Genomic DNA, 20,000 nt, shown 5'->3' on the forward strand with positions numbered 1-20,000 from the left:
GGATACTGTTTCCTCACTATCTTGGAGTTAACTACATGTCTATATCTACATATCTCTCTCTCTCACTATATATATATATATATATATATATATATATATATATATATATAGATACACATACAGACACATATAAAATTATATTTCTTGACATATACAGAGTACTTGATGTGCCATGAGATAAATGAAGTCAAGCATTTTTAATAAGTTATACCTAAACTCCACAGTTTTCCTACTAAAGAAAATTTTGGAACAAAATTCCAAAGCTGCTATCTGATTCTCCCTGTTAATACTGCAACAATTAAAATGCTTTAAGCAAGCTAGGGCAAGTTTTTTCATCTGCTTCTCCTGATTATGAAAGCAACTACTAGTGCAAGTCACCCATACTAAAACTCTGATAGCTGCATCAGTCAGTGACTTTGCAGATAAGTTGATTACTTCCACAACAATAGTCCAAGAGCTTTTTAATATGCAAAACAGTGTTAACCGTAAATTTTAGTCCTCATAAATAATTACTCAGGGATTTCACTCAATATTGAGTATCATTAAGATGTAACAGTAGCATTAACTTCAGGTTTAAATAACAGTTTCATGCAGCCATCCTATTTAAAGTGTATGAAAGACAGATTTCATGCTAGCAAACAAATCATTTAAGTATACCACCATATGAGTTAAAGATTTGTGCTCCACAGGTTTATGGACTGTAGTCATTATTTTAACAAAATGACTCAGTTATTGGCTGATAAAGATACTTACAGTGAGATCAACAGAGCACAAGTGAATATTATAACTAGAACTATAGAGAAATTGTGAACTCTTTTGCATTCCAATAAGATCACTCAGGATCTATTTGATTATTTTACAATAGATCTTCCCATCATTCTCAATGGGCTTCCCAAAGTCCACAAAATAAGAGAGGATCCCCCACTGCGTCCCATCATATCAGGGAATGCTTTGACAACAGACCCCATTTCTATTTATATCAAACAGTAACTCAAACAAGTTCTGAATAGACCACAAGACACTTCTTACAGACATTATCAGAATATGTGAATAATCTGGAAAATGTTGTTTCAAGTATGATGGTTACACTTGATGTCCAGAGCTTGTTCACAGTTATTCATTACAGCTTTGGAATATCTGCAGTTAAGAATTTCTTAAGGGAAAACAGCAACTTGGATATTGAAAAAATTGTCCTTACAGGTATCTTGCTGGATCTATTCTATGAGAATAACTCCTTCGCTTTCAATAAGAAACTTTATTGGCAAAAATGGGGTGTCGCCATGGGGACCGCCTTGTGCAAACAGTGATGCTAATCTTGCATTAGTTAACTGGGAGTCTGCATTCTTGTATAACAACAATCCCTTAATGCCAGCATTAAAGTTCTACAAAAGATTCGTGGACGGCATCTATTTATTATGGGATGATACAATGGCATCTAAACAACTTTGTTCAATACCTGGAAACAACCACTGATTTTCTTAAATTTACAATGCACGTTTCCCACTCCACAACTGACTTTCTAGATGTTAGACTTTCCATTGACTCAGAAGGTAATACCAGTATGGGATTATACAGGAAAGAATGCTGGAAAAACAATTCTTTACACAGAACAAATATGCACCCCCAACATGTTTTTCCGAATGTTATAAAGAATCAGTCAATGCGAAGCTCAAGACCTCATACACAGAATGTTGAATACCGGAAAGCTCTGCCCAACATGGGACACAGATTCAGGGGATAGAGATTATACACAAAAAAGAAATTAATAAAGAGATGACTTCTGTTACAGCGATGAGGAATAACAGAGGCAAACCCTTCTTCTCTGAACAAGCACATAATACCGAAGAACTGAATAATATGGATTTCAATCCCAAGAATAGAATTGTTTTAACCTATGCAAGTGGCATCAAATATATATGTAAATAAAGAAGTACAACTGGAAGATTTCAATGGCAGATCCTAATCTGAGAGACACTGTAGGTGACACACCATCATTCAACTTTAGAAGAAACAGAAATCTTACACGGCATTATGCTATACCACGCACTTGATGGACAATGTTAGATCTGAAAAGATAGGCACCTTTCAATGCAGGATGTGTTCCTCATGCAGATATATCTCTGATAAGAATGAATTTTTGCATCCAATACATAACAAGAGATATGGCAGAAGAACTTATGTGGATTTTAAAACTAGACATGTGATGTACATTGCTACTTGTAGCTCATGTGACAGATTTTACGTTGGGAAGACTGACAGACAGCTCAAAGAGTGAATATCTAAACACATGAGAGATATTTGGTTGAATGATGTAAAACTTTCTTTAACCATACATGCCATACTGAATTTGGCACACAGTTTTTACTTTATGGTAATACAGGTCATACGTGAAAACATTTGTGGAGGTAATAAAAAACTGAACAAGAGGAAATGAAGTGGATAGCTGAACTCCATGCTAATAGACTGCCTTGTCTGAATGGCAATTTACCACTCAAGCCTGTCCTTAAAGGGGGAGGCTTTGTAGATAGTTCTGAATGATTTTTGTGAATGAAAGCATATAATTTGTTTTGGTAGGCATGTTTATTAAAGAGGAAACCGACTGAACAATAGGGCTTTAAATACTTGGAATACTGGATCATTACTGCAGAAGAGTTGTGAGCAACCCGAAAGTTCTAAACTTATTATTTTATCTTGTTTTACTTGCTTTTATTCTACCATTAAAATTCTAAGTTTATGCTTTACACTGTGGTGACCGCACTGTTTTTTTTTCCCCTCTCAGTACTGTTTATCACACTACAGTGCAGATCTTTGGTTGCTGTTCCTCACTTACTTGGATTTAACTATATCTATAGCTACATATCTGCATCTAATCTCTCTCTCTTTCTGTATATATATATATATATATATATATATATATATATATATATATATATATATATACACACACACACACACACACACACACACACAAAATTATCTTTCTTGACATATACAGAGTACATGATGTGCCATGAGTTAAATGAAGTCAAGCATTTTTAATAAGTTATATCTAAACTCCATAGTTTTCCTACTACAGAAAATTTTGGAACAAAATTCCAAAGCTCCTATCTGATTCTCCCTGTTAATACTGCAACAATTAAAATGCTTTAAGCAAGCTAGGGCAAGTTTTGCATCTGCTTCTCCTGATTATGAAAGCAACTACTAATGCAAGTCACCCATACTAAAACTCTGATAGCTGCATCAGTCAGTGACTTTGCGGATATGTTTATTATTTCCACAATGATAGTCCAAGAGCTTTTTAATATGCAAAGCAGTGTTAACCATAAATTCTAGCTCCTCATAAATAATTACTCAGGGATTTCACTCAATATTGAGTATCATTAAGATGTAGCAGTAGCATTAACTTCAGTTTAAATAACAGTTTCATGCAGCCATCCTATTTAAAGTTTATGAAAGACAGATTTCGTGCTAGCAAATAAATCATTTAAGTATACCACCATAAGAGTTAAAGATATGTGCTCCACAGGTTTAATAAATGTGGCTTCATTTTATTACCCAAATGAATCACCTTCTACCCAGCCAGGTCATGTTTAATTCAATCATCTCATTGTTATTTGAGGCTGTGGTCAAAGGACTGGAATTTTAGCCTTATTGTAGACCTACACATTTTGTCATAGTAGTTACATTCCTGCCTCAGTTTTGACACTGAGTAGAAGCCATGACTTGGCTTGCATCTTGGCCTGTATGTTTTAATTTGCACGCTTGCAGGTAGCAGTGGAAGGCTAATGAACTTGCAAGGAAAAGTAGTAAAAGGGATAGGACTCCACAATTTAAAATTTACACAACATAAAGTTCAGGCATCACAGCTCAGAAAAATGATACCTCTGTCTCTTCTGATAAAGCCGAGTTAGCCTGATTGACACAGTATAGCTAAACTGCAACTTCAACAACTAGCATTAGTTTTCCAGACTGAACACCTTGCTTCATGTTTTCTAAAATGACTGCTAAATATAATGATAACACTGACACTGGAGATAAAAAGCAAGATTCTGCTTTTGTACTGCGAGAGCTTATTGCCTTATGTCTGTATTTGTTTCACCAGAATTACAAAACCGTATAACTTGCCTTTAGATAATTTTGAACAATAGTTTTTACTTCTTGTTTGTATATTTTATATTTGGTACCTATATTTGGTACCTGGTAAGACTGGCCTTGGATTCAGAAGGAGTGGACTGCATTGCACAGGTAGGTCAGTTTATGCAACTGTAAAAGCTGCAATGTGCAAGACTTCACTGTTTGCATGTCTCTGAATTACATGTTTTTACCACTCATGTTAAAAGCACATTGTGGTGGTACTGTCCTCTGAAAGCCCATGCATTGTGTTGTTATTTGCCTCTCTCCTGGGTTGTCTCACTAACATGCCCATTGAGACCACCCTCTATGCTGATGTTTCCACTCACAAAAAAAATCAGTGTAGTAGGGTAGTCTTCAGAATTAGGGATGTCATCAGAATTAGTGAAATACTCATGGCAATCAGACCCAATGTAATGGTATGGCAGTATTCATAATCTCAGTCTATGCCCCACAGCAGGGTTGTGATAGTGAGGAAAAGAGTGAATTCAGACAGCAGTTGTAGGACCTGCAGGACCTACTAGATAAAGCAGTACAACATGAATTGGTCTTGACAATGGGTGACTTGAATGTACATATTGGGACAGACAGAACATGATATGAGGACTGCCTGGGTCCACATGGGTGGGGCAGCAGGAATAAAGAAGAGGAGGCCATTTTAGACTTCTGTCTGGCAATTGACTTGATAATACCCAACACATGGTTCAGAAAGAGAGACAATCATAAGATCACATACAGGAGTGGCCAACATGCAACCCAGGTAGACTTCCTCCTGGTAAGGAATGGCAATGGGGTAGAATCGAATCAATGATTGCAAAGTCATTCCTAGTGAAATAGTTAGTCCACAGCATAAACCACTGGTTACTACAATAATTTGCAAGCAGTGGTCAGAGAAGGCTCTACAGTCAACAGATACCAGGCTGAAAACCTGGAAATTGGCTGGAGAGAAAGCACAACAGGTCAAGGAATTACTCAGGGTCTAGCACCCCAAGAAGAGGAGGAAATAGGTGGTGTGGAAGAAGAATGGCAGCGCCTGAAAACAGCATGTGTGAGGACTACAGAACTGATATCTGGTCGAGCCAGGTATGGAAATAAGGTACAGAAGGAAAGCTGATATTGAAATGCGAAAGACCACAAAGTCATCAAAAGAAAGGAGTACACAAAAAGTGGGGCATAGAAAAGATGGACCAAGCTAGGAAAGAATACAGGTTGCCTAACAAAGAATCTAAGAAAGAGGATGCAATAGCAAAGAATAGGGTATTGGAAGCACACTACCATCTTTTGGAAAGTGATTTAGTAGGTGGCACAAAGAAGCTATATCAGATAGCAAACCAAAGACAGAAAGATAAAGAAGACAGTCAGACACCACTCATAAGGGATGCCAGCAACAACCTGCTCACCAGTCCACAGGACATCAAAGGCAGATGGAAGGAGTAATTCCAGCAACTTCTAAGTGAAGGAAACTCCATAGAAGCTGTACTTCCCTAGACATAGCCTATGATGAAAGAAGAAGAGGAGCACACCTTAAAAGAAGTAAGAACAGCACTAAGGAAAATTAAGTCAGGGAGAGCGACAGGCTCAGATGAGGTAGGGCAAATATGATAAAGATCCTGGGTGAGATAGAGGAGAAATGGCTTGTGAGGGTACTCATAGCAGTATGGAGAAAAAGACATATCCCAGATGACTGGAGAACAAGCCTACTTGTGCCAGTGCACAAGAACAAAGGGGACATCCACAACTGTGGGCAGTACAGAGGTATCAAACTCTTGTCACATTGCATGAAACATCTGGAAAGGGTGATTGATAAGCAGAAACACAGAGTAGTACAAAGTAAGATGGGAAATGAGTAGTTTGGATTCAAATCAGGAATCAGCACAACTGACCCAATGTTTGCGGTGACACAGATAGTTGTGAAGAAGCTAAAGATGTGGAAAGAATCCAACTGAGTATTTCTAGACTTAGAGAAAGCATATGACAAGGTCCCAAAAAAGCTGATTTTGGCAGTACTGTGGTGGTTTGAAGTCCCAGAAACATTAGTAGACTTAGTACAGGCTATGTACAAGGAGCCAATGACTCAAATATATACAGCGTTTGGTCTCACAGAAGGGTTCCCACTGGGAGTGGGTGTACATCAAGGTTCAGCTCTGAACCCACTGCTGTTCATACTGGTGATGGACTACATTAGCAAACAGGTCGGAGGGGACAGATCAACAAAATTACTGTATAGAGATGATGTGGCATTACAGGCAGACTGAGTAAGAATTTCAGCAAAGGATAGGGGAATGGAATGCAAAACTAAAGGCACATGGGATGAAACTGAGTACAGATAAGACAGTGGTAATGGCAGCAAATTGGGGAAATCAGAAGAAGCTGAGAAGTAAGAGCGAAGGGAAGATAGTGGAACTGGTTAATATCTTCAAGTTTCAGGGAGGGATGGTTGAGAAGAAGGGAAGTCTGAATGAAAAGGTCAAAGCTAGAATCAAAGGGGCTGCAGCCAACTGGATAGAGTGTCAGGTGTAGTATATGACAGAAGAATGCCAAAGAAACTAAAAAGTAAGGTGTACAAAACAGTAGTGTGACCAGTACTACCGTATGGTACAGAAACCAAGGAAGGTCAGATGAGGAAACTAGAGGTGATGGAAATGAAGTGCCTGAGATGGGTGGTGGGATGTACACTGAGGGACAGACAAAGAAATAAAGGCATAAGAGCAGAAGCCAAAATAGGTGCAATTGCAGAAAAGATCAAACAGAACAGATTACAGTGGTTCAGGCACATGTGTAGAAAAGCAGATGAGAATTTGGTGAAGAGGATTTCAGATAAACAGCAAGAAGGTAAGAGGAAATGAGGGCATCCAGCAAAGAGGTGGATAGTTTGTGTGAGAGAAGATCTGTGACAGTCAGGCATGAGTGTCAAAGAAGGCACTGAGCTGAGAAAGATGGTGACAGTTAATAAGACCATAAAGAAAATGGGAAAAAGGGGACTGATGATGATGACAATTTTTTTAACTGTGGTCACTCTCACATGTAAAATCATGTTTTGTTTTGTTTTTTAATAAAACAGGTTCTTTATAAAACCATAAAACCATACTACAAAAAGACAGTTCATATGCTCACACTGATGGCCTGAAAGATTGTGTATGTGTGTTTTACATATATATATATACATGCACATACTCATCTTAAAGGACAATGTCTAGCATAGTACAAATGAGTTCATAAGGTATGATTACCCCTAGCCACCCTAAGAAGCCACCATTTCCAGGTAAAACTTTTTATGACAGAATTTATTCTTTATAGTGCATGGCATTTTCTTTTCCCATTTTCAATCACCTTTGAATTTTGTTTCATTTACTTCAGTTGTGTGTCAGTAGTGATGTCTTTGATAGAATACAGGATGTTATTGGTTGTTTTTCTTACAAAATTACAGCCAGTTTGTACTGCAGCTGATTCCCTGACCTGTGTTCATTTATTTTGAAGGTCAACAGGATTTGACTTTAATTTACCTATATGCCTGTATATTTTATGGGATGGGATTCGTAGTCTAGCTGTGTAGTATATAGCAGGTATCCATGTGGTTAGCAGCCGTGCAGAGTGGTAGTGATTTGTTAATGTATGTTACACAGCAGCGTAGTCATGTGCATCACGCCATGCATGCAAATGACAGCCTATTAATATGCAAATAAAGTCTGAAATCCAGGGGAGGTGTTAATGATAATCAAATTATAAGGCAAAATTGTGTCTCTCTTCACAGTCATATAAGAATGATCTTACACTACTGTATTCCTTAATGGCAATGTATGACACTACAGATCTCATAAGACTTATCATTATGTTATTGCTTGACAAAAGGTCCCCAGTGAGCTACATACTCTTTGAGCAAGAAATCTGGACAAAGCCATAAATAATGGAAGGACAAAGGCCCATAAATAGGGACAATGTTTCAGTATTGTTCTTACAAACTTAGAAAGTTGATAGAATAACAGGTTTTGCTGAAGCATGAAATTTCTTTTTTTTTTTTTAAATATTTTTATTAATTTCCAAAAACAAGAAAACATGAATGCAGGTTATTTATGACAATGAAGTATTTACAAATTATTTAAAAAGGTAGGCTAAAACCTCTAAACAGATATCAAACATTAAAACCAAAATAAAGTATTTACAAGGGTGTCTATTGTTGACATATAATTGACTTTCTATACAATTGTTTCCTGATTATAATCTGCTGCAGTCATTATTCTCCAGTATTTCAGTTACTTTTTGCCATGCTACGTATAATAATGTAGTTCTTTCAGTTCTTCCTTTAATAGTGTTCATTTCCAATTGCAATACTGCTGACACCATATTCATGAATTGCTTAAAAGTTGGAGAAGCTTTGGATTTCCAGTTTGATGTAATGTTCTTCCATGCAATAGCTAGGAGAGTCCATAAGATTACATATTTTGTTCTTGGCACACAGTCGGGTACAGGTGCATTAAACAAAATAATAGATTTGGAAATCTGGAATTTATCATTGAATACCATTTGCAGAAAATAATTTATTTTATCCCAATATGGTTTAATCAAATGGCATTCATAGAACATATGTTGCCAGTCTGCTTTTATTGATAAATCACATCTCCAGCAGCCAATATTTTTCTTAAACTTAAGTTCCATTTTATGAGGGGTTACATTAGATCTGTGTATAAATTGCCATGTAAAAAGTCTCCAATGTAATGAAAGTGATGTCTGCTTTGGAGAGAGAAGAATTAGTTTTTTATCTCTGTCATTTGGCACATGTCCATTAACTGATCGATAATAATTCCATATTTTGTCATTATTATGAATTTTTATTTTTTTTGTTTGTTTTATAAATAGAGGATAAGTATCCCTTTCCAGTAATGGATTGATTCGTTAGTAATATTATATGTTCTATAAGGTTAGGAACATTTTGTCTTATTGATGGTTGCATTGTTTCTTGTTTGCTTAATATATACTGTCTTAATTCTTGTACATGTAACCACGAACTATCTTCCATATTTAATTTCTGTTTAATCTGGTCTATTGTCAGAGGTTTTCCAGAGTTTAGCAATTGATGCCAATATATTAATCCCTTTTCTTTAAGCATGTTGTCTACTTCCATATTAAATGTTATTATATTACCTTGTGTGTATGCTACTGGATATAAAAGAAATGACCATGCTTTAATATCATGATTGCTATTAATAAGATTTTGGAAAATTTTTAATGTATTTGGAACTTATATTTTTATTCTTATGTATCATCATATATTCCTTCATCAGCCATAGAAAATTGTTTGGTATGAAATCTGTATACTTATTTGCTACTACAAATCCTGATTTTAACCAGATTCTCTCATGAACTAGCTTCCATTTTGATGTATATTTTGTATTTAGCCATAATGATATTGTTTTAATAATGGATGAATGCAAATATATTTTATGTCTGGTAAACCTATGCCACCTATATCCCAATCATCTAGATGATACTTCATAGCTATCCTTGTTTTTTTGGATACCATAGGAATCTTACCATTAAATCATTTAATTGTTTTAGGTGTGATTTAGCTGGTGGCAAAGAACAAGCTTGTATGACATAAAGAATTTTTGGAAATATGATCATTTTAATTATATAAAGCCTTTCTTCCATTGAAAAGAAGAATTTATTCCATCTTTGTATTAGATTTTTAATATTATTTAAGGTCTCTTTATAATTTGTTTCAATTGTAGTATCTAGGTTGTTAGTTATTATAATTCCCAAGTATTTCATTATATTATCGGTAGAGATATATTTATGGTATTTTTTATTTAGATCTTTTTTATTAGTATTTATAAGCAATACATTTGTTTTGTTCTCATTAAATTTAAGACTTGAAAATTTTGAATTGAGTCCCATAATGCTTTTAAACTGCTATTATTATTTTTTAAGGTAATTAAAATATCATCAGCAAAAAGTTGAATTTTAAGCTCTAGGCAGTTGTCTAGTTGTATTCTTTCAATATTTTTATCCATACGTATATTATTTGCTAAGGGTTCAATGACTAGCGCAAACAATAACGGAGAAAGAGGGCAGCCTTGTTTTGTGCCCTTAGTTATTTTAATAGATTTAGACAGACAAGATCCCAGTTTTATATAAGCCAATGATTTTTCATATAATGATTTTATTAACAAAGTGAGGTTGTTTGAGAAGCCATATTCTTCTAAAACTAACCACAGATAATCCCAGTTCACTGAATCAAATGCTATTTATGTCTAAGCTAATAACATTCATTTTGTTTTTGTGACATTTATATAATCAATTAAGGAAAGAATTCTTTTAATGTTGTCATAAGTGTTCCTATCTTTTATAAAACCTGTTTGATCCTCCTCTATCAAAAGTGGTAGTAATTGTTTTATTCAAGCAGCATGTATTGCCATAAAAATTTTATAATCTATATTAAGAAGTGAAATGGGTCTGTATGATGAACATTCACTGGGATCTTTATTTTGTTTCAGAATTGGTGATATTAATGTGTACTTCCAAGAAGGAGGAATGTCTTTACCATTTTTAACTGATGTAAAGACATTCAATAACAACAGCAAAGCCTCATTTGATAGTAATTTAAACATTTCTGGGGTGATATTATCTATACCTGGAGCTTTGTTTAATTTTAGCTTATTTACTTCAGCTTTAAGTTATGTCATTGTTATTTGTTTATCTATTATTTGTACCTGCTCCTCTAATAACCTAACTTTAACATTGTTTTTGAGAAAAGCTTTCAATACTGAATATGTTTCTGTTTTCTCATTTTGATTATTAAGTTTATGAAAAAATAGCCTAAAAGCTTCTAGTATTCCTTCTAAATCAGATACTTTCTTTTTGGTTTCTATATTATGTATTTCCTTGATTTGATTTGTTTTAATAATCTTTTTAGTCCTATTTGCTATTCTTCATTGGTTTTTAGGGTTCATTGAATAGTAACATAGTTTAATTTTTTTCTAAGTTGATCATTGTTTTGTGGTGTAGCGTCTCTGAGTATTTTTTATTAGTATCTTCTAGTTCTTTTATTAAATTGGTGTTTCCATTTTGAATATCAAGCTTTAAATTATCTACTTTTGACTGTAATTCCATTAATTCCTTATTCCACTGTTTTTGTTTATTTTTATACCATCCCACCACTCTTCCATATAGGTATTCTTTCAATGCATCCCATATATATATTTCAGATACATCTTTTGTAAGATTGATATCTAGGAATGTTTGTGTCTCTTTAATATAAAATTCCTTAAAATCTTTGAGATTTGTTATGTAAGATGGTATTCTTGTTACTGATATCCTTCTCTTGAAACATAAGTCTATCTCAAACGTTATGGTGTTATGGTCCGAAAATGGACATGAAATTGTCTTGACTTTATTTAATTTAGAGGTTAAATCCTTTGTTATGTACACTCTATCTATTCTAGCGTATGTATTATGTCTATGGGAAAAATGTGTAAAGAATAGTGAATCTGGGATAGCATACTCATTTATGTCAACTATATTAAAAGTTTCAGCAAACTCAGATAACAACTTTGTTAAAGGTGATCTCTTACGTGTAGTTTTAGTATTTGTGTCAGTTTCTTTTATAATGCAATTGAAATCTCCAGCTATGATTAAATTGCCTTTGGTATATTGTACAATGTCTTCTAAGTGTTGTTTGGCCACTCTAACACCTAGTCCTGGTATCCAATAAATATTCACTAATGTATATATAATTTCATTGATAGATATTGTCACTAGACAAAACATTCCTGAGTTGTCATGGAACGCGTTTATGATTTTAGGCATTAAAGTAGTGTTTTTCCACAAAATTGCTACTCCCCTTCACTTCTGATTATAGGTGGAACTTACTAGTATTGTATAATTTTTATTGTTTATTTTATTTATGTCTTCCTGTGTAAGGTGTGTTTCCTGGTAAAAATACTAGTTGCACTTCACATAGCTTTAAATATCTATAAATACTTCCCCTTTTGCAGCTATTATTTAAACCATTTACATTAAGAGATATACATTTTGCAATTGGATTTATATTAGCTTTTCTTTTATCCATATTCATATACTCGTAACAATGTGTAGAAGTGTGTACATGAAGAGAATGACTTGTTCTTTCTTCTTCCAACAGTATTACAATAGATTATAGACACCCAATAAAAGTAAATTACAAGATCATAACCGAGAACAATATAAGATAAACAACCACCAAACCCCTCCATGAGAAAAAACATCTCATCCTTGAAAGATCTAATCATTCAAGCGATCTCTCTAAGTCTGCATTTCAGCATCCTCCCCTGGCCCCGCCATATGGTAGTTTTATAATGAAAAGTATCTTATATATCTTTTAAGTATACATGTATCTGTCTTTACAGATTACTTAAATACAGTCTTTATCTATTTTTAATATTTTATAAAACACTAAGGCAACACAACTATACATAGATTTAATACTTAACTATTTGGTTTTGTTTAAATTGTAAAGGAAAATCTTTTATTTTAATATATCTTTTGTGTAGCAATAATGGTTATGCATCTTAAAAATAATATGCTTGCTGTCTATCTCCCTTATAGTGTGAGTGGCATTCATAGGTATCAAATTTATTGTAATGGTCTACCTATATATATATATATATATATATATATATATATATATATATATATATATATATATATATATATACACACATATACATATACATACACATATACACACATATATATATATATATATATATATATATATATACACACACATACATACACACATATATGCATACATACATAAAAAAAAAATGTTAAGCATTATATGCATCAGTCAACCATGCCACATGTTGATTAAATCAGAAAATATCTGTAACAATGAATATAACTTTACATTTATATTATCATTTATCAGTAATCTTATAGTTTTCTTTTAATTCAAAAAGTCATATTTTAGTGGTATGAATGCTACTAATTTGTTTTTGGCATTGGTATTATATAGTTTAAGACTATATTTCTTAGCAATTCCTATATATTTATTAGTACCACTGGCATATTTCATCACTAGTGTACCATATATGTCATATGTCAAATAGCAACTCATACTCATATTACAGGATTTATCTGCAGCGTTATAACTGTAAGGTTGGAAAATATGAGAAGCAAAGTAGGCTTTAAATATGCTATAACACAATTGTTTGGTACTTATTACTGCCAACTCTTCTACATACACAGGAAAAGATAACCTTATATGACCATCAACCATTTTCCTTCATTTTCTCTTCATCCTTCTATTCTCCATTTTTAATAAATATTTGTTTCTATTGTGGCTTCTTTGAATTTAGTGAGGGTACTCCATATCATATTATAGATAATATACAACGTTCAAACAGAGAACATGCCCAATATAGGGACATATTCTCAACTCAAGTGGTCCACACCATATATTTATAACACTGCAGTCAGAAATATACTAATGAATATGCAATAACTAGCAGCTTTGCAGCATGTGTGTGTCTCTAACAAGTACATACCTATAGGATATTAAAAAGAATAGATAGCATGCTCTTGTTTCATAATTAACAAATGCACACAGCCTGGTATTTACTTTCATAGACAGAAATTAGACCTGTTACTTATATGCATATCAGGTACCAACAGCAATATGTTAATAAATGCCTATGCTATTCAAATCATATTTTAATGCTGATTGATATGAGATGTAGCTGACAATGGCTTTAGCGTTTGTGATGTTATATAATATATATTCAGTATTATAAGTAAGAGTATGTTGCATGTCTATTTGCAATCTAAGGTTCAAGGCTGATCAATTTAGACATACAAGACAATCTCTTTAGCCTTGGTTATATAATGGGAGTTACTGTGTCTCTACACGACCATTCATTTTCAGTGATGATGTTCAATATTAATATAACTTGCCTTTAATAAAAGCATACTTATAATTCAGCAGTTCTTTCCTATATATATATATATATATATATATATATATATATGTGTGTGTAACAATATCATAAGCAAGTCTGAGATTTTTTCTTGCTCACTACTGCTTAATGATTGTGCTACTTGAACAATTTAATATTTGCAGAGTATCTTGATAATTAAACAGCAACTCCTTTTTACCCTTAAAATGCCTAATAACACATAGCTAGATTCATGAACCTTAATTGACTTACTATCTTTAAGGTTGAGTACACTAGCTGCAGTGTGTTTACAAATATGTTACATAGTTCCAGTCAAGGACTTAAATATATTATTTTTTTATAAAATTAAGTTAAATTATAGTAATTTACGTGGGTGATCTTATCAGAAAAGATTATAGTAAAGTCTGTATGTGTTAACTATTCATACAGTTTCTTCCAAGTGATATACTTTTTTTTAAGCTTTGTGTGCTGTTTATGTGTACAATTCAAAATGAATAACAAATATTACAATATAATAAAACGTCATGTATGTGTTGATACCTTCTAAATTCATTAGGTACTTCAGTGTACTTTTAATATTTGTTAAAACTGTAAAAGCACTTTGCCATCTCATAAATAGTGTGCTGGTTACTTTAAGTAGCTTAGGAGCTGACACCACACCCATACTGTCTTGTTTTAGTGCTGACATTACTCATGACTGTTTACTTTCATTTTGTGCTGTTAGAAGGTTTAACACACTGTAATGGATTCTAACTGAAGAACCTTCATTCAGGGGTGGTAAAATAAGAGTTCCCAGCTCGTGACCATGGTGGGAAGACAAAAACAAAGTAAGTGAAGCTTTTAGAGCTTTTTAAACTGAACACCAGCTCATTAAACTTCTATTACAAGCCAAACAGTTGTTAGTCAAAAAGGCACTTTTAGCATCAAAGAATAGATAATTACTTTTCAAGGCACTTTTTGACAGTTATTACTATCAGTTTTTATATATTATTATGTGTATTAAATACATCAGTTTAGATATTTCATGCAGCTTAGTGTAAATAATATAAAAAGGAATCATGCTCATTTAAACACACCACATTAATATGTCAGTGTAAATACATCATATTCTATACTAGCAGTAAAAGGCAGGTAATTTATAAATGAACTATCTAAACATCATTTAAAGTTAGAAAATCATGACTGTAAGTATTTACACTGTAATAGAGAAAGATATGTTACCTTGCTTTCTTTAGGGTGGTTTCCTTTAGTTATAAAATGTCCTGCTTATCTTGTATTTATATTGTTTCAAAGACTGACACATGTGTAAAGCATGAATGCTTTCAAAGAACTTTTTTGCCTTACAAAGCAAATAGAAGACAATAATGTTTGTGTTTTTCATATGTCTTTTATCGTTTCTTCTTCTTCTTGTCAGCAGTGCTCCATTCATTTTTTTTCTAAGTGACGCTTAACCCCAAATTGGGAGAAATCCATTTCTTCCACATTATCCAAGGTTTTATTAGCTGAAAGATAAGAAACTGTTGCTTGCAGAGTGTCAAAAGTTTTAGGACCTTCAGTAAAAATATTTTTATTCTTGCAGGAACAGCAAGTGGACTTTAAGTTGTCTTTTTTCAATTCCTTTATCAGAGGGAGACATTCTTTTCTTGCAGTTATAACTCCAGCAGAATAATCATTATCAAATCTGATTATGTTGTCTTTATATTTAACTGGAGAAGTTGACCATGCTGTTTTTAAAATAAGTTCCTTGTCCTGTGATGAAAAAAACTTTACTATTATTGATCTCGGGTGATTTTTAGATTTGATGGTTGATGAAGCAGCTCTTAAGGATCTGTGGGCTCTTTCAATTCCATAAGAAAGAGCTTCAGGCAATTTTAAAACTTCTGGTAACCAGGTAGTAAGGAAAGTCACCATGTTATCTCCCTCTGTTTTCTCTGGTAGCCCATAGATGCGAAGGTTATTTCATCTGGACCTGTTCTCTAGATCCTCTATTTTATTTTGTAATGAAGCATTTTGTTGTGATAAAAAATGTAGCTGAAGATCTTGTTCTGAGAGTCTGCCCTCAGTATCATTTAAGGATCTCTCTATGTCAGCTATTTGAGACTTCTGTTGCCATTATTTCTTGTAGTTGCTGTATTTGTTTTGTAGATCTCTCCTCAAAAGTGTCCAGTTTGGTATTCAGTTTGTCAAATTTCACTGACAAGTCTTGTATAGCATTTAATAAAGACTGTATCTCCTTTTTCATCATCTGGTCCTGTGTGGTATGCTTAGAAAAGCTCATTTTCAGTAGATTCAGATACCTTCCTTCTTGTTTTTGACAGGAAAAATAATGTTTAAAGCCAAATTTTTTGCACTGTAGACTTCTAGTGATATTAGAAGTAATTCAACAAAATAGGTTTGTCTACAATATCTAGTTTTTAAAAATTCCTGTCAGAAATATCTTTTGAGTGCAGAGCTGAGAAAAGATGCTGCCAACCAGTCTACATACTAGCCACGCCCCCCAAGCATGAAATTTCTGAAGGGTATGAAGTCTGAAACTCAAATGTTTGTCATTATTTGCTGCCTTCACTCTAACGGCATGCCAATAATTTGCCAGAAAAATGACAGTTTTATGAAAAACTGGTCAAAAATATGTGGCAAAAATCTGGACATTCTGCAAAAATCTATACAGTTGAGAGTTCTGGTGAGCTACAAACAGTGCAGGGAAGCATCCTCCCAAATGCCGCACAATACAGTACAACTTCATGCTGAACTGTATAGTAGCAGCCTGCACCTGGATGACATTTCTGCCCAGGTGTGAACATCAGTGTTGCCACATGTTGGGGGTCAGCTGAGACACGTAATGGCAGTGGGCACCCCTGCAAGGCTGTACTTTGTGGGTATATGCATATCTGACACAGTGCATTCATCTGTTGTTCCAGCCAAAGGGAAACAACTGAAGGCACTCACAAACATGACAAGTATCTCCCCCTCTGGAGATAGTGAGTGCTCAGACTACACAATCAAAGATTCGCCTGTGGGGGTGGTTGTATAAACACCTTACATAGGAGCATGACCACTCAGGATGGTGACAGTCAATGCCACTGTGTCATCTGAGCATAACTCCAGTATAACTGTTCTGGCATCATTGTCAGCCCCAACATAAAATGCATCAAGCATGTATCCTGCAGCAGCCTCTATACATGTCACTACTGCACCAATGTGCCCTGTGAATACACACCTGAAAAACACCAAAGTGAACACAAATATATGAAGTACAAGTGTGACTATTTGGCATGCATGCTACACCAGATTTATAGATGTACAACACAGACATATCTCCCCTGGCTTTGTAGGTTCATAGGATCAGAGTTACTTACTAGGCTATTGATCTATGAGGATCTTAAGAAGCCTAGCTTTACATTCCCATGGTCATTTTTAACTCTTTTATTTTGCATACAAATAACCCAGTGGTGGGCAGAAGAAAAATATGCTTTGACATTTACTTGCTGCCCCTATTGGACATGGGGGCAACTGGTTGTAAAGTTGGAGTTTCCCAGGCATTCATCCAAGTTATGTTTGAATAGAGTAAAGGAAATATTTCACTTTATGAAGAGTGGAACACAGTTCCATAGAAGAGGTATTCTGTGTGACAAATACCTATCCTCCCATGTAAGAAAAAAGAAATTGTAATCCCTTGAGCGGGTGTCCATGCTATCATTGGATTTATGATTGTGTAATAAGTCTAAGAGGATAGGGTCTTCAGAGGCTCTATACATGAGGCAGAGGTTACCTCTTAGTAGTCTGCATGATACCTAAAGAGGGATATGGCTTTGAGATGGTCTACAAAGCTTTTGTGATTTTGGCCCTTGATTTCTTTAATGACAAAGTGTTGCAGTCTCTCAAGTTGACAAGTGTTTGGACAGGTACCTACTATTATATTCAATGACTGGTCTCCTTCAGGTATGCAATTATTTCACTCTACTCAGCTCGCATCAGGCCTATCATTGAATATAATGCCCTTTGAGGTGTACTTGTCCAAAGTGACCATAATGCTTTCTCGCTAAAATAATCAAGAGCCTGAATCGCAAAAACTATGTGAACCACCACAAAACCTATATCGCTCTTCTCAGTATCATACAGGCTACTAAGAAGCTGTCTCTGGCTCACATATAGAGCCTCAGCAGACCTTCTCCTGTCAGACGTAGTATATATTCAAAGTCCAATGATAGCATGAACACCTGCTTAGGGGATCTCTGTTGCTTTTGCAACATAGCTAGAAAACGGAGGAATAGCTATGTATCATAGAGAATACCTCTCCAATGGAACTGCCCTCCACTCCACCTCAAGCAAAGAACTTCTTTGTCTCTAGTCAAATGTAATTTGAATGAATGGATGGGAAACTACAAATTCCTTCCCAGTTTAGCATCTATATTCCTCATGGATAGTGACAACACGTAAATGTTCTGACAAACTCGCGGTTATTTGTATGCAAAAATACAAGAGCTAAAAACTACCATGGAAATGTAAAATTAATCTTCTTCAGATCCTCACAGATCAATGCCCTAGTAAGCATCTATGAACCTATGATGAGAGCAGAGTTCATAGGTACAGTAGAATGATTATATCCCTGGACCTGGACACCATACCTTTAGATACAAGCTATACAATAAAAAAGGACTTCCTTACAATAGCGGATACGTGGTGATCAAAAGGAAGTTTGCTGCCAACATAGGTTCCCAGATTCCTGACTTGGAGGTCAACTTTCAGGTTGTGCTAGTAAAGTGATAGTTACAAGGGAAGTCATGCTTGCCAAAGGATATGATTATACATTTCTTGGCACTTGGTTTCAGCTGATGGTTTTAATACCAGCATTTGTTTGGGCAAAGCCTCTTGGACGATGTTGCGGCCCTCTGGACAGTTTATGATTTCTTGGAGTTTACAGTCACCTGCAAGCTTGGTCAGCCATAAACCCTTAACATATTTGTTTTGACCCCTGAGAAGTAACTACCAAAGTGGAGTGGTCCAAGGACTAAACGTTGAGGTATACCAGTAAAAACAGATCTTTTGGAGGAGATGGAGTCACCCAACCTAATCTCATGACCTCTATTTGTGACCCAATTTGTTATCCAGTTATTTATATGGGGATTTACATTTAGCTGTGAGAGTTTATATATGTGGGATGGTGTCAAATGCCTTTGCAAGCTCTAGATATGAGGCCTCTATTGATTTCTCCTCATACATTGCTTCACTAACTTTGCAAAAAACTTAACCAGGTTAACTCTTTCACTCCAATGGAGCTCTAGAAGTTTGCACTATAACTTCCAATGCGCGCAGCCTAAACTTTTTGATTGAAATGTGAGGACGTAATTTTATTCTACGAAATGTTCATATCTCTGGAGTCATATGGGGTTATAAAAGAAGTATCAATGACAAACTCACTATTTTATAGTGGAAGTATTCTTTAGGTTCTAGGTCTTAAACCAGATTTTACAAATCACAGTAAACACAAATATTAAGTCTGTAATATTTTGTAAACAACTTACGATAACTCAGCAACCACTCAAGTTACATATAAATTCTCAGAAGCATTTTGTTCACCCAGTAGAGAGATTTCATATGAGGCTAAGCAGTTCTGTTTGTGCTACTTGGTTGTTGAGATATTTAGAAAAATATGACATTTCTGACAATATAAATAAATGTTATATGAAAATCAAACTAGTAGCTCTTTAACTACACTAGACAAAGGTCAAATATCAATAGAGTTATGTTTGCCATTGTGTAAGGTGCAAGATAAAATATTTTAATACTCTGTATGTAGCATGGTTTTGGATTTATTAATGCAAATATGAACAATAAATATTTGACAGCTAGAGGTATCACTAGGATGTAACTTATAAAACACCTGTGGCATCACTCAGCTGTAATGTGTTAAGTAGGCAGGACTTGTCTTTGACAAAT

Source organism: Protopterus annectens, chromosome 6.part1, assembly GCF_019279795.1.
Source record: "Protopterus annectens isolate FY-2018-M chromosome 6.part1, PAN1.0, whole genome shotgun sequence".
Lineage (NCBI taxonomy): Eukaryota > Metazoa > Chordata > Ceratodontiformes > Protopteridae > Protopterus > Protopterus annectens.